This window comes from Carettochelys insculpta, chromosome 14, assembly GCF_033958435.1.
Source record: "Carettochelys insculpta isolate YL-2023 chromosome 14, ASM3395843v1, whole genome shotgun sequence".
Lineage (NCBI taxonomy): Eukaryota > Metazoa > Chordata > Testudines > Carettochelyidae > Carettochelys > Carettochelys insculpta.
The window spans coordinates 1077676-1100024 of record NC_134150.1 but is presented as its reverse complement, the minus strand read 5'-3'; the positions used below and the strand labels follow the sequence as shown (position 1 = coordinate 1100024).

The 22349-nt window shown below is 46.7% G+C and overlaps 1 protein-coding gene across 5 annotated transcripts in view; it reads right to left on the bottom strand.

Moving 5' to 3' along the window:
• PSKH1 (protein serine kinase H1) overlaps window positions 1–22349 on the bottom strand; it is an 80805-nt gene that overhangs the window by 12264 nt on the left and 46192 nt on the right. The gene's annotated exons all lie outside the window — the stretch shown is intronic.

Here is a 22349-nt window from a genome sequence, read left to right as displayed (position 1 = left end):
TTGCAGACTAAACTTTTCTGATCTCACCCCAGGCCGCTGCCGCCCCCACCTCCCCACACCCGTCATACAAATGCCTGTTATTCTGAGCGAGTCACCATGGCGTGAATGTGTGTGAATGACACGGTCACCCCAAGTGCCCTGTTTATTCAGATGCTGGACAGCTCCAGCAGGGAAATGACTCATCTCCCCTCTCAGTTTTATCCCTCAGATGGGAGCATGTGTGTCTATTGGTGGTGCAGATGCTTCGGGGCACACAAAATTGATTTCACTCATGGGCAGAAAAAAATTAGAGGAAACACTGACTGGGACCACAGCAAATCACCGGTCTCGGAAGACTGAAAGCACCAGCCAGACCCTAAACTCTGTTCCCCCGCTCCACAGGGCACTGGCCCTCACCACCACGAAGATTTGGAGCTGGTTCTCAATTGGGGTGAATAAACATGAGCTCAGGGAAGGCGCGACCCTCACTTTACATTCCAGGCTAGCGCGTGGGGCTGGTGCCACAACTCTTTCAGTGCATTGTTTGGAGGGCCACGATTTCTTTAAAACTAACCAATGTACATTTCAGACTTCCCTGGCCGTGCTGATCCCCCACCCGCTCTGCGCTGGGTGTGTCACACTTCCAAACAAACCGGAGAAAAGCCTCCTGCCTGTCTGAAACCTCAAATCCCAGGTCTCCTCAATTCACCTACCCTCTTGAAGTAGCCTGTTAAGTAAATGCTCATCAGCAGGATCAGCTCAATGAGTTGTTGTGAATAGTATCTCCCGTGAATTTAGCCATCTCCCTGCCCACTGGCAGCATGTGAGTTTTAGACATTTGTTCACTTTTCAGTTGGCAGAGGAAGGCTCTAAATGTACAGTCAGCCTATGAGTTGTTAATGAATAATCCATGTGTTTGAGCTTAGAAATGTGGAATTCACTTTTCAAACCACGTGACTAGCTGCCTGCAGCATGCGTCTATGGCCTGAGCCTAGAAACCACTCACACTTCCACTTGCACTTTGTTTGCTGTGGCACAGAACAGATGGTGTTTGCTGATTTAGCTAGTACTGGCCATAGGCCTATGCCATGCCTCCATGCACATGAAAAGGTGAGCCTGGGGTCTAGCCTAAACGCAACTCAAATTCAACAAAAACGTTTGTCAAGGCACATTCCCATAGCTCAGTCTGCTTTTCAGACACATACCTAAGACATCTCAAGACAGACTGACCAATACTGAGAGAGCTTTAACAATGCCTATGTTGTGCGCATGTTCTCTCTCTCTCTCTCTCTCACACACACACACACACACACTGACTGTAATGCACAGCTGAGGCTGGTTACCAGCAGATCTTCTACATTTTTTCCATCCAGGGGCACTCTGTTAACCAGCTGGGCAGCACCCGAACCTCTTCTGGGTGGGCACCCAGCACTCAGCTTACAGGGAACACCTCAGATTTCTCCCGATTTCTTATGCGCTGACTGACATCCCTTTACTTATTTCCACTAACCTTCCAAATGAACAAATGTTTTTACTCGCAGACTAAACTTTTCTGATCTCACCCCAGGCCACTGCCGCCCCCACCTCCCCACACCCGTCATACAAATGCCTGTTATTCTGAGCGAGTCACCATGGCGTGAATGTGTGTGAATGACACCATACTCTCAGGTCACCCCGAGTGCCCTGTTTGTTCAGATGCTGGACAGCTCCAGCAGGGAATTGACTCATCTCCCCTCTCAGTTTCATTTCTGAGCCAAGTGCTGCTCCGTGTCAGACTGGAACTCAAATGCCCACTAGTGGCTACACCGCATCCCTAGGCATAGCCCTGGGAAAAGGAAGAGCATGCGGCCTAGCTGGCTCTACAAAGACAGCGATTTGGACGTATCCTCGCCTAGGATCACAAACCCACTCCTGCTGCCCTCTCCCTGAGGAGCACAACTAGCAATCAGGGGCCCCACATCAAACCCAAACTCAAGACAAGGTAGGTTCCCAAGCTGAGGTCTAGTCTGCCTCCCCCACATGTGTAAGTGTGACAAGGCTCCAGGCTATCTGTGATCTGAATAAATTACCAGGGTCCACTACCTCTAAATGACAGAGTACGTCACTGGTGTACTCAAATTAGCTGACAAATCACACACATACGCCAAAGAACGTGTTCTCAAGTCAACAGTGTTGTAAATACAAGGAATTTCCATAAACCATACCAGCAACGTAGGGAAAAACACACCCGCAAAACACTGCAATTTGAAAGAACCTAAGAACGGCCAGACTGGGTCAGATCAAAGATCCATCTAGCTTGGTATCCTGTCTTCTAACAGGGGCCAATGCCAGAAGCCCCAGAGGGAATGAACAGAGCAGGTAATCAACCAAGGGATCCATTCCCTGCTGAAAAAGTGCATCACCAAGTTCCCCTTCCTTTCCAGGAACATATGAAGGTACTGCCACACAAGTTAACAGCAGCACAAACAGCTCTCGTGTTTGCTGCAACTTACGCTTTGTGTTCATATTTTTATGTCTGACAAAATGTGTTAACAGCACAAAACAGAATTTTGAAAATTCCTTGTGTGCTGTAAGTCTAAGGGTACAGGCCATGGAGAAGACAGGAAAAATACTGAACAGAAATCGTAGCAGAAATAAGGTGAAGAGGATAGTATAGCTGGTGCATGATATAGAATAAAACTGAGATTGTGGATTCCCTCCATGTGATGGCAGATCTATGAAATTGCATGTTGTGTGTGTGTGTGTGTGTGTGTGTGTCGCTCATACACACTTTTTTGTCACTTCTATCACTGTCATAGTTTAAACACTCTATGTGATGAATAAATACCCAGCAGCACTCAAAAATACCTGCCTGGATCTCAACATATGAGTGATGAAATGAGCTAGACAAGGATACCATCACCCCAACTAAGCCAAGGAACAGACATGTAACAATTTGGTGTGGTGTCAATACATATGTTTGCATACTTGGCTTAATCTAATTCTTGACCTCCCCCCCCACCTTCTTCTAACCCCTCTACTCGCTGATTTGCTCACCTTGATCATTTTTTTGTGATTTGTCCTCCTTGATTACTGTTGTTGGTTCTCTGTGCCTTAAATATTGAGTCTCTTCTGGTATGGCTATGGTCTGAAGAAGTGGGTCTGTCCCACAAAAGTTCGCCTAATAAATTATTTTGTTCGTCTTTAAAGTGCTACTTGACTTCTTTTTTGTTTTGGTAGTATATAGACTAGCATGGCTCCCTCTCTGTTACTATTCAACATGCAAGGCATTACATTTAGCCGTTTGGAATGGAGATCCATCAACTACATGCAAAAACTTGCCCATATCCAGACAGACATCTCTCTCTCCAAATGCAAGAAAATGGACACTGTACCCACGGGGCTGACAGTAAAAAACTCATTACAATAAACGTACTACACTGACTACAGCAAGCATCTATGCCCCACACTCTCTAAGAAACTGAGGAACCACTTGATCAAAATCCTTTACAATAAACAAAAGATGATTAAAAATGAACTCTCTGAATTTGAAATCATCATCAACAAACAGGCATCCACGCAAGACCCCACAGAACGAGGCTTTACTTGTACAAGACAAGAAATTTATAAAACACACTTCCACTTTCTAAAAAAAAGAAAAGAGAATAAGTTTTCTACATTACTTCATACCTCAGGATACTTCAAAGACAATAACGATGGCTCAACTAACAACATTGTTAACCTTTCCAGCTACCAACTCAGCCCAGCAAAAGAGTCTCTCTTATCCCGGGGTCTTTCCTTCTGCCCTACCTCCTCCACGAACTTAATACAATTCTGTGGTGACCCTGAAGCCTTCTTTCGCCACCTCCATCTAAAGGAATTTTTCCAGCACACCTATGAACAACAGTCTGACTCTTTCGACCCCCCCAACAACAACAAAAGAAGAACTCTATGTGGACTCCCCCCGAGGGTCACAGTGAAAGTCTGGATTTCTATGTACAGTGCTTCCGCAACCATGCTCAGGCTGACATTACACACAAACAACGCCAAATGAGACACAATCTCAACTATGCTGAACGGTATGCTGTCCAGAGTCTCAGAAATAACCCAGAGGACATTATAATCAAACCAGCTGACAACGGGGGTGCTGTTGTCATCCTGAACAAGTCAGACTATGAACAGGAGGCAGCCAGACAACTCTCCAACACTACATTTTACAGACCTCTCTCCGTTGATCCCACTGTGGAATTCCAAAGGAAATTACAACAACTACTGAAGGAACTCCCTGCTGCTACTCAGAACCTCATTAACTCAGACACACCCTCTGAACCGCAGCCTGGATTATTCTATTTACTTCCCAAAATCCACAAACCTGGAAACCCCAGACACCCTATCATTTCAACTATTGGAACCCTTACCGCTAGACTATCCAGTTACATGGACTCCCTCCTCAAACCCTATGCCACCAACACTCCCAGCTATCACCAAGATACCACTGACTTCCTCAGGAAGTTAGAAAACATAGGAAAAGTTCCTGATAACGCCATCCTTGCCACAATGGATGTAGAGGCTCTGTACACTAATATTCCACATAAAGACGGATTACAAGCAATCAGGAATACCATCCCTGATGCCGCCACAGCCAATCTGGTGTCTGACCTCTGTAACTTTGTTCTCATACACAATCATTTCCGTTTTGGGGACAATTTATACCTCCAGATTAGTAGAACTGCTATGGGCACCCGCATGGCCCCACAATATGCTAATATATTTATGGCTGACCTGGAACAACGATTCCTCAGCTCTCGTCCCCTATTGCTCCTCCTCTACTTAAGATACATTGATGACATCTTTATGATTTGGACCCATGGTACAGAGATTCTAGAGGAATTCCACAGAGAATTTAACAATCTGCACCCTACCATCAACTTATGCCTCGATTACAACATGCAAGAGATACATTTCCTGGACACTACAGTACAAATAAATCAAGGATGGCCTGATCGGTACCACACTGTACCAGAAACCCACTGATCGCTATACTTACTTACACCCTTCTAGCTTCCATCCTGCACACACAACTAGATCCATTGTTTACAGTCAAGCCCTTAGGTACAATCGCATTTGCTTTGATCCAACTGACAGAGACCAAAAACTACAAGATCTTTACCAAATATTCATAAACCTGAATTACCCACCAGGAGAAATAAAAATCGACAGGGCCAGACAAATACCCAGAGACCAGCTACTCCAAGATAGGCCCAAAAAAGCGAAGAACAGAACACCACTGGTCATCACCTACAGCCTCCAACTCAAACCACTGCAATGAATTATTAAAGACTTACAACCTATCCTTAATCAGGATGCCACACTCCAGAAGGCCCTGGGTGACATGCCTGTTCTCTCCTACAGACAACCTCCCAGCCTCATGAGGATCCTCACCAACAGCCACGGTCTATACCCCAGGAATACCAGTCCTGGAACCTTTCCGTGCAACAAAGACCGCTGACAGCTTTGTCCACATGTCTTCTGGAAATACCATCACTGGACTTAACGAGGTTACTCACAGAATCACGGGCACACTCTCATGTTCCTCAACTAACATGATATATGCTATCATGTGCCAACAATGTCCAGACACTTTGTACATTGGACAGACTTCTAACTCCCTTAGACAAAGAGTTAATGGGCACAAAACAGACATAAAAACTCTCCAGATCTACAAACCGGTCAGTCAACATTTTAATGGAGTGGCCCATTCTGTTAATGACATAAGAGTTTGCGTGTTACTGAAGAAAAATTTTCACACCACTCTTGAAAGGGAAATAGCCGAGCGGTCTTTTATATTCAAATTCGGCACATTAACACGTGGTTTGAACTGGGATGGGAATGTTCTGAGTCACTATGGGGACTCGTTTGCATACTTGGCTTAATCTAATTCTTGACCTCCCCCCGCACCTTCTAACCCCTCTACTCTCTGATTTGCTCACCTTGATCACGTTTTTCTGATTTGTCCCCCTTGATTACTGTTTTTGGTTCTCCGTGCCTTAAATATTGAGTCTCTTCTGGTATGGCTACGGTCTGAAGAAGTGGGTCTGTCCCACGAAAGCTCGCCTAATGAATTATTTTGTTCGTCTTTAAAGTGCTACTTGACTTCTTTTTTGTTTTGATAATAAAACCAAGTGTGAATTCTGCTAGCTGACCAATAAATAAGGTTTTCTGCATCTCTCTTTTTCCTTGGGCAGGAAAGAAGAGCTCAGCTGGTTTAAAATGTGCAGTCCACACACTGCAAGTAGTCTGAAAGAATGTTCTTTTACAAAATGACCAGGAACCAATTTTAAATGCTCTCTGCCAAAAGCAAATCCTCTCTTCCTCTCAAGAGAGATGCAAAGCCTTCTGATCATTGCTAACCTAAGAATTAGCTAAATGGGAGAAACTAACAGAGATTAATGGGATCACTAGAAGGCTAAGGATGGTATGGCAAGGTGGCAGCCTGGAAGTTGAGATACTTGGATTCAATTCCCTGCTCTGCCAGATTTCCTGCATGATCCTGGGGAGAATGCCTCAAACGTCACATGGCCTGTCTGCAGCTTGTCTTTGCCCAGTAAGCCTGATTTCAATATCACACAAAGATTGACACTACAGTGAAGAACAATACTGTCAGACACACACAAACAGTTTGTTGGGGGAAAATTCAACTTTTTTCTCAAAAAAATGGGAAATTGTGCCTCACCAATCTACTATAATTCTCTAAGGGGGTCAACACGCATGTGAACGAGGGAATTCCAGTGGATACAGTCTACTTAGATCTTCAGAAAGCCTTTGACAAAGTCTCACATCAAAGGCTCTCAAGCAAAGTAAACCCATGAGATAAGAGGGAGGGTCGTCTCACGGATTGGTAGCTGGCTAAAAGATAGCAAACGAAGGGCAGGAATTAATCAGAAATTTTCAGAATGGAGAGCAGGGTCTCTACTGGGCCCCGTTCTATTCAGCATGTTCATAATGACCTGAAAAAACAGGGGGGTAAACAGTGAGGTGGCAAAATTTGCAGATGATACAAAACTACTCAAGATAGTTAAGTTCCATGACTGGTGTAGAGAAAGTAGATAAGGAATTGCTATTTATACCGTCTTATAATAGAAGAACTGGGAGGGGGCCTGGGAAGGGAACACCACCAAATGAAATAAACAGATCCCAGCTTTAAAGCAAACCAAAGGAAGTACTTCCTCACACAACACAGTCGATACGTGGCTCTCTTTGTCAGAGGATGTTGTGAAGACCAAGGCTATAAAAAGGGTTCAGAAAAGAACAAGATAAATTCACGGAGGTTAGGTCCATCAACAGCTATTAGCCACAATGGGCTAGGAGGGTGTCCCTAGCCTGCTTGCCAGAAGCTGGGAAGGGGCAACAGAGGATGGATCACTTGATTCCCTGTTTTGTTCATTCCTTCTGGGGCACCTGGCAGTGACCATCAGAAGACAGGATACTGGGCTAAATGGACCTTTGGCCTGACGGATAGGATCATTTTTATTGCCAGTGGTCAGGGGATAGGAAGAGGGCTCTGAATTACTACAGAAAATTATTTCCCTGGTATCTTGCTAGAAGGTGTCACCTACATGCTCAGGATACAACTGATCACCATATTCAGGAACAGAGACGTAGCCGTTAGTCTGTACTCCAACAAAACAAAACAGCAGAAACGTAGCACTTTAAAGACTGACAAAATGATTTACTTGGTGACGAGCTTTCCTGGGACAGACCCGCTTCACAGGGTCAGGAAGGAGGTTTTCCGCAGGTTCCACCAGCGGAGACCTTGGAGCTGTTTGCCTTCTTCTGCAGCTTTGACACAGGCCATTTGCCAGTCTGAACTAATTTAAACAGTTGCTCTTCTGTAATTTGCAGTCTGTAAACCATGATGAGAGGTCTTGTGTAATTCAGCCAGAGACTCTGGGTCTATGACAAGAGAGGGGTGGGTGAGGTTCTATGGTCTGTGAGGTTCAGGAGGTCAGACTAGATCAGTGGCTCCCAAACTTTTCAGCATCACGCTCCGCCCTTTTGATTTTTGAGAAACCTCATGCCCTCCACCTCTTCTTTACCATCATCCAACCCCCCCTTAACAAAAAATTCAATTTGCAATTTAAAATAAACACAAAAACTCAATATAAAAACTTTATTTAAAATTAAAAACAAGCACAAATAGCTTTTCTTGGCCCCTCATGGGTGTCCGGTAAAGCCCCAGCTGCCTGAGCCCTGTGCCAGCCTTCAGAGCTGCCCACACCAGCCGCCCGCCTGCCTGAGCCCTGTGCTGCCAAGAGCTGCCCACCTGAGCCGACTGAGCCCCACACTGCTGGGGCCAGGCACCCGCTTGCCTGTCATGAGCCAGCCACCTGAGCCCCGTGAGCTGCAGGACAGCCGCCCGAGCCCCACGCTGCCGGAGCCGGCCGCATGGGCCAGCTGCCCGAGCCCCACGCTGCCGGAGCCGGCCGCATGGGCCAGCTGCCCAAGACCCACATGGACAGGGCCAGACACCTGCCAACCAAGCCCCGTGCTGCCAGGGACAGCTGCCCAAGCCCTGCAAGCTGCCCATCTGAGCCCCACGAGCTGTCTGTCCAAGCCACTCCCCTCCCCCAAAGCCAGGCACCACCAGCCCCAGCTCTTACCCCATCCCCATCCCCTGAGTCAGGCACCCCCAGCTCCCCTCTAACCCCAACATCCCCCTCCACCCCACCCCAACCTACACTCGCTCACCTTTGCATGAAGCAGCTAGCTCCACATGGGTCTTCGCCAGCTGCCTGCTTTTTATAGCGGCTGTGCTGGGTCGCCCACGTAAAATGGCAGCGGCTGAGAGCTGGAAGCAAAGGCTGGCTCTTTCTTGAGGTGGAGGCATGATGAGGGGGGCTGGGTCACCTCCCCGCACCCCAGAATTTCTTCAGACGCACCCCAGCTTGGGAAACCATGAGCTAGACCATCACAATGGTGCCTTTTGGCCTTAAGTCTACGCGTTTAACGGGTGTAAAGCCAAGTGCATCTCAGGACTGGTCCCTGATCTGGTCTGGTCTGGTCTGTTCATCTGAGGCCAACTCTGGTTCCTGCCACTGGAAGAAAAGATGAAACTTCATCCTACCACAGATGTTCCCCCTCAACCCTGCGTTTCACTCTAGCCTGATGTGGGACTGCCTTACCACACACTAGGAGCAGCCTTAACTGCAGCCGGGAGCAAACCAGGAGAAAGGCTCAGTTTTACCATGGTGCACCAAGTAATACTCACATCATAGTCCATACACCATGGCACTTGGGGGATCTGTCCCGGAGAGAAAAGGTTAAATAAAGCCATGTGTTGGTCTTGTTCCAATTAGGGCCCCAACTCAAGGAACTCCACACACTGTGTAACCACAAGGAAGAGACTCCAACAACTCGCAGTCTAGCTAGACAAGACAGACAAGGCAGGAGAGAAGAAAGTTCTTAGCCTTATTTTACCAGTGGGAAACTAAGACCCTGTCCTCTCACAGAAGCTGCACCAGTTTAAAAACCAGCCCAGTTAAAACAGTGCAAACCCAGCACAGGCCATAAGGCTGCCTTGCAAGGACCCCCTCCCAAACCCGGCATGAGGATGGCGGGTAGAGCCTGGAGATGGGGGTGCAGGTATGGGGGTACAGCCTGGGAATGGCCGTCTGCAAAATTATTTCAAGCTTAAAGAGGTTCCGTGGCCAAATAAAATTGGGAAACACTGATCCAAAGGCATGCCCCAGGTCATCAGGCAGGCAGATCTGCCCTGCGGCCAGAACAAGAGTCCTGGAAGTGTAGGAACGCAGCCACTGTCCTTCCCGCGGGGATGGTTCAAAGGTAACATTCAGCCCAACCCGCTCGTCACAACTGCGCATTCAAACGGGTGCATTTGGGCAATGAGGTTAGGGCTGTTGTGCAGCAGCTGTTTGCATAGACATGAAGCTTCACATCACACACGGGAGTGTGTCATTTTTTCCCATGCAGACCTGTTCATAGTCAGATGGCCATGTCACCTGGCATGATCTAAGAGCCCGTTCTGCCACTCAGACAGGTCCAAACCCCAATAAGGCATTGAAATTAAGAGGCGGGGCGGGGGGAGGCACACAGGGAATGTCTGTGAAGAACTTTCTAAACACCAGGGGTAGACGTGAATGGGGACGTTTCATGCCATTTTAGAAGCTGGCGTATCTGAACTTGTACTACTGAATTGAAGAAATCTGTAAAATAGCCTCACCCTTCGAATAAGTAACCAACCTCAGCCACAGAGGAGCCTGTTTCACCAGCTCAGCTGAATTAAACTAAACAAAAACCACCTCCAAACAAACACGAATTGGATTTCTTCTACTTCCAATTACTCTCCTTCCCTCAGTGGCAGGGAGTGTGGAGTACTTGTAATTAGAAATCTCTTCTGGTCAGCAGACACAAATCAGTTTATTGATCTGTTTATGCTACTGGTGGTTTCACCTGCTGTCTTGTACATATCTTTGATTTTATTTAATTAAACTCCTTTCTTTAAAAAGAAATAAGAATATATGCTGCAGAGGCCACAAGTGAGAGGAGCTTAGCATTTTGCAGGCCCTAGTCCCTCAAGAAGTTTGTTCATTAAGTGTATTCATTTCACAGACTTTTCACATCAGCTGGCAAAATGTCAGCACCTGGCCAGAGGAGACCCAGGCACCCTGCCGATAAGGACTCAGCCATGGCAGCACTGTGGGGAAACCTGCATAGCACTCAGTCTCATCACCATTCTGCCAGACTCAGGGCACTGATATTACTCCTTCATTTAGGTGAACACTAAATTCAGCTCCAAAACCTGGAGAAGTTTCCATGCTAGCCTTTTAAAACCCAAACCCATCTTCTGCCCTCTGCCCCCAAATGGAGTTCCAGGTATTATTTCTGCAGTTACATACTTGCTGCACACCTGCACTCAGCTTCACTGTATTCTTTGGGTCCCTGAATCACAGCAGGGCTCTTCACGCTGTCCTGCCCCATCTGCTGGCTCTGCTGCTCTCGTGTAGCAACAGCTCCTTTCTGGACAGGGCTGGCAGCACTTGGGCTACTGGGCTCAAAAGAGTGCTACAGATATTCCCACTTGGTTTGGAACCTGTCCTCTGAGACTGCCCCTGGCTGAGTCTCAGAGCCCAAGCTCTGGCCCAAATAGGAAGCTGCACCCTGCAATTTTCAGCCCCACCAGCCCAACGATTGCTGCAGTGTGGTACACAGGTACCATTAGGGCACATCTTTGCTATGGAGAAGATTGATGCCGCCATGGCTGATCTTCTGGAGCTGATTTAGTACATCTGGTGGGGACGTGCTAACTCCAACACAGGGCGCCTGGTCAGCGTCGGTACTGCCACTCCTCATGAGGAGTAAGGGAAGCTGATGAGAGCATTTGCTCCCGTTGACCTTCCCCAGCCGAGGCAGGGTGGAAGCTTGGATTAAAGGACACTGACTCCAGCTGTGTAATTAACTGGAGGTGTGTATCTTTATTCAGCTTCCCCTTTAGTGTAGGCCTGGCCTCCCAGCTGTAACCAGCGCTGGTTACACTGCATTGCTAGATGGGTGTCTACACCATTCAAATATGAATCGCTTCACCACACACATTTTCCAACAAAAGCAGAGCAGTTAAGAAACTGCCCAACATCTCAAAATCATCCCCGTCTATCCAACTCATTCAGAAATTTAACCAGGAGAAACTGTAAGCCAGTACAAGCTGACCGACTTAAAAGAAGAGCAGGAATGTTCTTCCAGTGAGACACAAGACCTAAGCGTAAAGTAACACTGAAAGCCAGGTCAGGTGGCTATTTCTTTTCCCCCAGCCACAAAAAAGAGATTGACAAAACACTGTGATTCGGACTCACTATGATTTCTTTCCTTCACTCCTGTGAGCAGACAGACCAGACCCCATTGTGTAGCAAATCATGTATACTATTACTTAGGTGCGCGCGCGCGTGCGCACACCCACACCCACACCCTCTTCCTTATTTTAGATGATAGCACTAAGCCAGGCCAGCATGGGCACTTCTCAGGGGCATGAACTTACGCTTTCCATCTCCGGAGAGCTCCTCAAGAGACACTAATGCACACTTTAGCCTGGCTTACTGCTCTTCCACAGGGGAACGTCATTCCACATACATTTCACTCACTCAAAGAGGCTTTTCGAAAACCAATTCAGAGGCTGGGGAGAGCTTTATTCAACGTGCCCTTAACGCTGAAGAAGAAAAACAGCAGGAAAGACATTTGAAACCCCTTTTACTGATGTTTACAACAGACTTGTAGTTTGTACCTTGCTTTTCTCTCATTCATAGCTCATTTTCACAGTCAGAGCACCCTCAGAGTCCATCTCCTCTCCCCAGACCAGCCCTAACAATCCTGTGCCCTCCAGCTCCTGGAACACCACACATCTGATTGGGTTCAGGAGATGTGTTTCGTCACCTCACCATGCCCTTGCATGTCCCAATTTCAAACCAATGCCGTGTCTCCAACGAGGGATGTTAACAACCAACTGGTTAACCGGTAGGAGCTAGATCATCCAAGGGGCTGCCACTGGTGGGGGACACTGCAGCTCAGTCAGAGCAGCTCCACTGGGGAGGCTTCTCCAGCTCTGCCACAGACCAGGGCTGCTCCAGCTGGGACAAAGCTCCTACAACCTGTAAAAGCACCACAGACTGGGATGGTCTAGCCAGGCCACAGCAACCCTGGTCCCTGATCAGGGCTCCCCAGCAACCTCCCACCCCCGGCCCACCAGATTTAAGGGTTCACTAGTTAAACCCAGTGTTTAACTGGTTAACTTATTACATGTGGATTTTTACATCCCTCTCAGCAAGTAAGTGCTGATCATGATGTCACTGAAAAACAAACAAAAAAAACACGTCTATTTTTCCCTGGTTTCTACAAAACAGCCATCCTCTTTCAATCAAAACTGAAGCCAGAGCTAGCATAAACCTGGTCATTGTGGAGTGCCACTGCAGAGTCTCTAACTTTTGTGTTTGTAAAATACAACGTTGATCTGCCTTAACACGATCACAGATTACGGCTTGTAGATACAGGCTGAACCTCTCTAGTCCAGCAACACCCATGGTCCAGCATGATTTTAATTGGCCACACCCATGATCAGTGGACATCTGGCTAAGTCTCTTGTGGTCCCACAAAGTTTTTTGTTTGTTTGTTTTTTTTTTAAATACAGCCACCAGTCCTGGCTCTCAGTGTTCTGAGCCTTAATTTACCCCTAAACGTCTTCTCAGAGCCCACTAAGCAGTGGAAGTGTTGGTGATGCTGCTAGACAATATTGACCTCTCATGGTCCAGCACTAGTCAGGTCCTGAGGGTTCAGTCTTAGTTATTTGCCACTTATTGCAATGCCTGAAGCCTCCCACAAAATTACACATACCAAAAGAAGTGCTGTGGGAGGCCATGATCATGGAGGGGGAGGAGCAGACAGGTAGTTACAGTCAATCCTTAAATATCAGGACACAGACCTTGAACATTACCCTCTGGTCAGTGCAGCCAGGAGTGAGCTGGTGTGATGTGCTCACAATGACCAGGCTGACACAAATGCTGGTGGCTGCATTTTGTGCTGTTGGTGGCTATGTTATTACCACTTTGTTCAACTCAGTGGCAAAACTAGGTGAGTCGGTTTCTAGGCCTTGTCACTTTTACCCACCGGCCTAGCTCTACATTACTGGCGCGCGAAGCTTTCCACCCAGCAGCCAAATGACAAGCAAACGAACCCAACACTTTCTTTCATAACAGTCTTTTAAAACCCAGTTCTGTTATATTCAGGTTTGTAAAACATTTTTAACCTGCTCCAAGTCTGGAGCCGAGACTACTTCAGGGTGCCACACCTTTGCTTTTGTTAACCCAGATTTAGGTTCCATTCAGTTCCAGCTACATCCTACCTTCTCAACTAGCTAAGGGGACAGATGTGGCTCTTCATGCAGTAGTGAGGGAGCCCCTTCACACTCCCCCTCCCCCTCGGCAAAGAAGGCCAACGCAGCTTTGAGAGACTGCTGTTTGCACACTCGCTATCTGGTGAGAATTAGGGGAAAGAAACAATCACATCACAAATGTGAATTCATTTAGTTTGGCACCTTCTGGGCCACAGACACAGCACACAAAAAAGGGGTAGTGAGACTGTAAATTGTGGTTTGTGCTCTGAACAGAGACTCTAAAATTGGTCCCATTAGGATCCAGGTGTGTTGGCTCCCAGAAACTCCAGACCAAATGTGCACTAATTACATATGAAACAAAGACAACCTAGCAAATGCAGTCAGCCTGGGGTCTGAGACCCACCCTGCTCACGTTGCCTCTTGTGCATTACCCCCAGTAATAAAGATTTCACAGCCATATTCTGCCCTGAGGTGTATTTCTACCACTCCGTTGTCTTCCCAAGCTTTTCAGAGGTACAGTGAACATATGAACATAACAGCAGCCACACTGGGTCAGACCAAACGTCCATTAGCCCAGTAGCCTGTCTTCCAACAGAGGCCACCACCTGATGCCCCAGAGGGAGTAAACAGAACAGGTAATCACAAAAGTGATCCCTCTGCTGACATCCATTTCTAACCTCTGACAAACAGAGGCCAGGGACACCACTCCTACCTTTCCTGGCTAACATCCATTGATGGGCCTGAGCTACATGAATTTATCTAGTTCTTTTTTGAACCCTGTTAAAGTCTTGGTCTTCACAACCTCTTCCGGCGAGGAGCTCCACAGGCCAATTGTGTGCTACATGAAGAAAAACTTCCTTCTGCTAGTTTTAAATCTGCTACCCATTGATTTTATTTGGTCACCCCTAGTTTTTTTGTTATGAACACAAGTAAATAAAATTTCTCCTTATTCACGTTTTCCACAGCAGTCACGATTTTATAGATCTGTCATATCCCACCAGTCTCCTTTTTGCTAAGCCAAGAAGTCCCCATCTTTTTTAATCTTTCCTCATATAGCCCCATTCCAAACACCTCTTTTTTGTCACCCTTTTCCAAACCTTTTCCAATGCAAAAATATCTTTTTTGAGATGAGGCGACTACACCTATATGCAATATTCAAGATGTGGGCGTGCCATGATTTATACAGCGGCAGTAAGATACTCTCCGTCTTATTCTCTATCCCTTTAATGATTCTTTGTATTCTGTTTGCCTTTTTGACTGCTGCTCCACATTGAGTGGATGTTTTCAGAGAACTATCCACAATGACTCCAAGATCTCTCCCTGAGTGGTTATAGCTAAATTAGTCCCCATTGTTCTATATGCATAGTTGGGATTTTTTTCCCCTGATGTGCATTACTTTACACTTATGAACATTAAAATTCATTTGCCATTTTGTTGCCCAATCACTTAGTTTTGAGAGATCTTTTTGAAGCTCCTCACAGTCTTTGCTCTTAACTATTTTGAACAGTTTAGTATCAGCAGCAAATTTTTCCACCTTACTCTTTACACCTTTTTCCAATTCATTTATAAACAGGTTGAATAGGATTGGTCCCAGTACAGACTCTACTAGTTACCCCTCTCCATTCTGAAAACTTACCAATTTATCGCTACCCTTTTTGTTTCACGTCTTTTAACCAGTCTTCAGACCATGAGTGGACCTTCCCTCTTATCCCATGACAACTTATTTTACTCGGTGAGGAACCTTATCAAAGACTTCCTGGAAATCTAACTACATTGTATCCACTAGATTCCCCTTGTCCACATGCTTACTGACCACCTCAAAGAACTCTAGTAGAATAGTAAGGCATGATCTTCCATTACAGAGACCATGCTGACTTTTCCCCAACAAGTTATGTTCATCTATGTCTCTGACAATTTTATTCTTTACTATAGTTTCAACTGATTTTCCCAGTATTGATGTTAGACTTACTGGTCTGTAATTGCCAGGATCACCTCCAGAGCCCTTTTTAAATATTGGAGTCACGTTAGCTATCTTCCTGTCAAGAGGTACAGAAGCTGATCTAAAGGATAAATTACAAACCACAGTTAATAAGTGTGCAATTTCAAATTTGAGCTCTTTCAGAACTCTTGCATGAATGTCACCTGGTCCCAGTGACCAGTTACTATTAAGTTTATCAATTTGTTCCAAAACCTCCTCTGACGACACCTCAATCTTGGACAATTCTTCAGACGTGTCACCTAAAAAAAAGGTTCAGGTTTGGGAATCTCCCTAACATCCTCAGCAGTGAAGACGGAAGCAAAGAATTTGTTTAGTTTTTCCACAATAGCCTCATCTTTGAGTGCTACCTTAGCATATTGATCACGCAGGGGCCCACTGGTTGTTCAGCAGGCTTCCTACTTCTGACATGCTTAAAAACATTTTGCTATTACTTTGAGTTATTGGATAGCTGTCCTTCAAACTTCTTTTTGGTTTTTATTATGCCTTTACACTTAACTTGACAGAGTTTATACTCCTTTCCATTTGCCTCACTGGGATTGAACTTCTACTTTTCAAACAACACCTTTTTATCTTTCATTGATTCTTTTACCTGGTTAAGCCAAGCCATGGTGGCACTTTGTTTGGTACTCTGTGTTTTTAATTGGGGGGGGGGGGGGGCTATACAATAGATCCCCAACTTACACGGGGGTTGCATTCTTGCACAACCCTGCATAAATCAAATTTTGCACAACTCTGGGGAGCCCAGAGCAAAAGCACTGGTCAGTTTCCTGTCTCCTGTGAGTGGCAGGAAGCTGAGAGCCTGACTCTGGGCTGCTGCTGCTCATAGGACAGGGGAAACTGACCAGCGCTGATGCAGCAGCCTGACTCTTGGCTCTGCCAACCAGCTCCTCTCAGGGGCAGCAGCCAAGAGTCAGGCCACCACCCCCAACAAGAGCAGTTTCCCCCTCTTCTGATGGGCAGCAGTTTGACTCTTGGCTGCTGCCCCTGACAGGAGCAGGGAGGCTGGTTCCTGGCTCGCCTCCACTGGCTGGAGCCAGGAAAATTGACCAGGGCTTCTGTCCTGGTCAGTTTCCACACTCCTGTCAGTGGCAGCAGCTGAGATACGGACTCTTGGCTGACGCCACTGACAGGAGCGGCTGCCGCCCTTGACAAGAGTGGTTTCTCCGCTCCTCCCAGGGGCAGCAGCTGCTCCTATCAGTGGCGGCATCTCAGCTGCTGCCCCTGACAGGAGCGATGGAAACCTCTCCCGTCAGTGGGGCAGCAGCCAGGAAACTGACAAGCCCGGCAGCACTAGTCACCTTCCCTGCTCCTCAGAGTGGTGGGGAGCTGGCACCAGGCACGAGCTTTCTGCCACTAAGAGTCATATTAACCCGAGCCATGCACAACTCGAGTGTGTGTTTCTCCGGGGTCTGTTGTGCTTTTATGGGATCTTTGAAATCGTTTTTGGGCAGCTTGAAGGGATTTTACTTTGGGCACTGTACCTTTTAATTTCTGTTTAACAAACCTCATGTTTGCGTATTTCTCCCTTCTGAAATTAAGTGCCACAATGTTAGGTTGCTGAGGTGCTTTACCCACAAGAGTGATGTTAAATGGTATTACATTACGATCAAGGCGATGGCAGAAGGCTCATCCACTGATAGAACTGTTAATGTTCACGTTGGCTGTACCAGCACCAACTCACTAAAGCAGCTAAAGAGCAGTAAAACAATATTTGCCACAGAAGTGACCACCAAGTTGCAGAGGGGCCAGCAGATCTGCTGGGTGTGAATGCCCATTTACCTTTAAAAGAAAACAGAACTTTAAAAATTACAGCATGTTCGGTGATTGGTCTATAGACATGCACGTGGCATTTGCAAAATAAAACTAATTAAAAATGTTCCCTACTTCATATTCTCTAGCTAACCCAGACCTCACAAAATCATGTCAAGGCCCAAGCCACTTTGCTAGGCCTCACTGCAAGGTAACAGCAGAAACAAAACAGCTTTTCACACCTGAATGATTTTCAGAGTTTGATTGCTGCTACCCAGTGCTCCCTCTATTTTCATGGCCATGTGCTGAACGACTTTTGTTATGTGCACCAACAGAGAAGTGGCAAAATCAAACCAGTATCTTAGTTGTCTGCATATAAATGCCATAAGTATGGGGAATAAGCAGGAAGAACTTGACATGCCAGTAAATAAACACACTTGTGACATAGTTGGTATCACAGAAACTTGGTGGGATAGTACGCATGATTGGAATATCAGTAGAGAAGAGTACAGCTTGCTCAGGAAGGACAGGCAGGGAAAAAGAAGGCGGTGTTGTCTTATATCTTAAGGACTAAGGCTGAGATGGACATAGGAGAGAAACCTGTTGGAGAGTCCCTGGGTAAGGTTAAAATTGGTAAAAACAAGGGAGATGTCATGGCAGGGGTCTACTAGAGACCACTTAGCCAGGAATAAGAGGTGGATGAGGCTTTTTTAAAAACAATCAACAAAATCATCCAAAGCACGGGACTTGGTGGGGACTTCAACTATCCAAACATCTGTGGGGAAAATAACGCAGCTGGGCACATACTAACTAGCCAACAAGTTCTCGGACTGTATGGGAGGTCCAATGACAAAGATGAGTGCTTCACAGCCCAATTTATTACCTAGCCCATGACAATGTGAGAAGAGCCATCAGAACAGAAGAGTTCAAAAAGGTTGGAGGAACATGTTTCCACATGACAAGATGCCATGTGCTAAACTGCACGGTGCAGCTTCCCGAGCATTCAACAGTAATGTGATGATGGTGGGAGGAGGGAGAAAGGAGGAGATGAAAGAGTGACACACAACAGCCCTGTACTAATCTGCAGCCCTCTAAGCATGGGTGGCCATCTGGTGCTATGAACGCGCATAACCCAGATTTTTCACATGGAAACAGTCAGCAGACTCTCCTTGCACAAGCACAAAGCAGGTCTGCTAGAATTATACATCTCTGGGACCCCGAGCACAGCACAGCAGGGAGGGGTGTGGGTAAATGGCACAGAACAGTTGATCTCACACTCAACATCACACAAACCTCTCTCAGAGCTCATGTGCATTCAGAGGAAAGATACATTTACAACAAAATACAGGAAGGGTTTCGCTTTCCCTGACAACCACCCTGCAGGACTGAGAGTTCCCCTGGCAGGAACCGGACTCAAGACAAGCACCTATGGAAGTAAGCGGAGGGGCGAGAGAAGACATTCCAAAATAAGTGCTTGTGACGCAGTTCTTCCAGAGGGAAGCCTCTTGAACTGCAGCAGCAGCAAGTGAAGGGAAATTGATTTTCCAATGCATGTGTGGGTTTTAAGCCCACACGGATATCCTTTTACTGATGCAGGAGAGAATTATTTACATACACAGTATTTTCCACAATGTTCCACCACAGGATAGGACCTGGGTTACTGTACGCACCTGGCAAGAGACTAGAGAATATTCCAGGGTTGGAACGAGTGGATGACATGCCTTCTGAGGGGAGCTGAAGATGTCAGTTCCTCCTGTGGGAGGCAACTGGCCACGCACTTTGGCTAGCTAGCGTGCGCAGAATAACCTGAAATCATCGGCACTCAGTTTCCCCAAGGTAGTGCGTTACACCGAAAAGAAAAGAGAATGCAGAAGCTAGAAGTTTCAAGAGCACCAGAGCAGAGTGTGTTTGTCAGGCTGACCTCATCATTCCACGCCAGGCTGTAAGAGGTCTATTTTAATCCTGTTGAAAAGTTCCAGCTCTCCAAAGAGCACAGAACCTCTTCAGAGGAGAGCCCTGGGTCTGATGGCTGAGCCTCTCGCTGCTTTATTAAAACCACTATGTTTTCATGCTCATATGAAACATAAAAAGCACAAAAGTCTGTAAATTGACTTATTTTCCAGGAGGAGAGAGAGACGCATTTAAAAAGCAGTTTTTGTTTCACAGAAGGTTTGCCCAGGATTTTCAGAACCACATAAGCTTTAACTGCAATCTGTACTGTAAAGCGTCTGTGGTAGTTAATGCAGCTTGCTCAGAGCAATCTCTTTCCGTGTCAATAGCTGGAGACTGAAACACTGGGCAAGAGGCCCACTTGATCATTCTAATGCAGGGGTAATGTAAAAAGGTCGTTTCAAAGATCTCTCTTCAGCTGCCCTGATCTCGATGCTACCCTGTGCCTGCCATATTCAGCGCGCGGCATTAGTCAGAATTTCTGAGGGTGAAAGAAAATTTCACCCTGCCTGGAAGTAAAAGTCTCCCTTTGTAGGTTGTGCACAATGGGCCCCATGCCCTTCCACAGTTCCAGAGGCAGAAGCAGAGGTGTCACTCCCTGGCAGGAAAGAGGGGCACTCCAGTGTTCCCTGTAAGCTGAGGAGAGTGTCAGGTCCTGCTCAGCTCATTAGAGGAGCACCCACAGCTGGCCACGTGTGTTTCTCTGGGTGGTGCATATCAACATATGCCTGGATGCACATAAAAACTGTACACGAATGCAAAAAGTTAAGAGGGAACATTGCTCCTTATTCCCAGACAATTTGAGCTAACATTACCTGGCATTCTCGGAAACGCTTCCAGTTCCACGCACAGGGCCAGGTAGGCAGGCAGAACTTCAGAGTCTCAATGCGTGGATGAGACGATGGTGTAGGGAAGAAGGGTTTAGATTTATTAGGAACTGGGGACACTTTTGGGGTAGGGGGAGCCTATACAGGAAGGATGGGCTCCACCTAAACCAAGGTGGATCCAGGCTGCTGGCATTAAACATTAAAAAGATCTTAGACCAGCGTTTAAACTAAGAGATGGGGGAAAGCCAATTGGTGCGGAGAAGCATGTGGATCGGACAGAGACTTCTCTTAGGCGAGACTCCATTGATAGAGATTCTCTAGAATTCAGTCAGAAAGAGAAATAGGGCGATGATAAAGTATGGACCAGATCAGATGAGAAAAAAATCACATATAAAAGAATCCAATACGTCAGGGAAGGGTAGGCATATGAATAGTGGTAGTTTTTTAAAGTGCTTTTACACAAAAGCTAGAGGTCTGTCTAATAAGACGGGGGAATTTGAGTACCTTATATCAAAGGAGGAGATTGACATAATAGGCATCACGGAAACCTGGTGGAATCAGGACAATCAGTGGGACACTATCATACCAGGATATAAAATATATTAGAAGGACAGAATGGGTCGAGCAGGTGGCGGAGTGGTACTGTATGTGAAAGATAATATAGAATCAAATGAAATGAAAATCCTAAATGAATCAATATGTTCCATAGAATCACTATGGATAGCAATTCCTTCCTCTGATGTGAATACAGCACTAGGGATATACTATCGACCCCCTGACCAGGACAGTGATAGTGATGCTAAAATGCTAAGAGAGATTAGAGAGGCTATCAAAATAAAAAACCTCAGTAATAATAGGGGATTTCAATTATCCCCATATTGACTGGGTACATGTCACCTCAGGAAGGGACTCAGAGAGAAAATTTCTTGATGCCTTAAATGACTGCTTCTTGGAGCAGCTGGTACAGGAACCCACAAGGGGAGAGGCAATTCTTGATTTAGTACTGAGTGGAACACAGGATCTGGTCCAAGAGGTAACTATTACAGGACCACTTGGAAATAGTGACCATAAACATAACAAAGAGAAGTTACTCACCGTAGTAACGGTGGTTCTTCGAGATGTGTCCCCGTGGGTGCTCCACAATAGGTGACGGGCTTGCCCGGCGCCGCAGATCGGATCTTCCAAGCAGTTTCTGCCGGACCGCGCATGCACCGGCGTGCGCCGCTCCCTTGCGCGCTCCTGGCCACATGCGCGATCCGGTCCCCGCCAGTTCCTCGACCAACCGCCTCGGGTGCCCCTGCAAAACACTAACAGAGATCCGAAGCGGGGAGGATGGGCGGGTAGTGGAGCACCCACGGGGACACATCTCGAAGAACCACCGTTACTACGGTGAGTAACTTCTCTTTCTTCTTCAAGTGTCCCGTGGGTGCTCCACAATAGGTGACTACCCAGCAGTAACCCAAGATAGGAGGTGGGTAATCGGATTATGTGCAGCTTGTCCCCGAGAGGACCGCTGCAGAGAGACGGGTATCCTCTTGGAATACCCTGTGAAGGGCGTAATGTTTGGCGAAGGTGTCGTAGGACGACCAGGTCGCCGCTCTGCAAATGTCTTTTAATGCAACGCCCTTGAAAAAGGCTGTTGATGCCGCCACCGCCCTGGTGGAATGAGCCCTGGGAGTGGCCGATAAAGGAGTCTTTCTGAGCTCGTAGCACATTTTTATGCAGGATACAATGTGCTTTGAGATTCTCTGCAAGGAGAGACCCTCTCCTTTCGATTTGGGAGCGAGGGAGACTAGGAGTCTATCCGTTTTCCGGAAGGACTTGGTCCTGTCTACGTAGAAGGCTAGCGCCCTCCTCACGTCCAGGAGGTGTAGGCGCGCCTCTTCGTTGGAGTTATGAGGTTTTGGATAAAACGAGGGTAGAACAATAGGTTCGTTGATGTGAAACTTGGAAGAAACTTTGGGGACAAAGG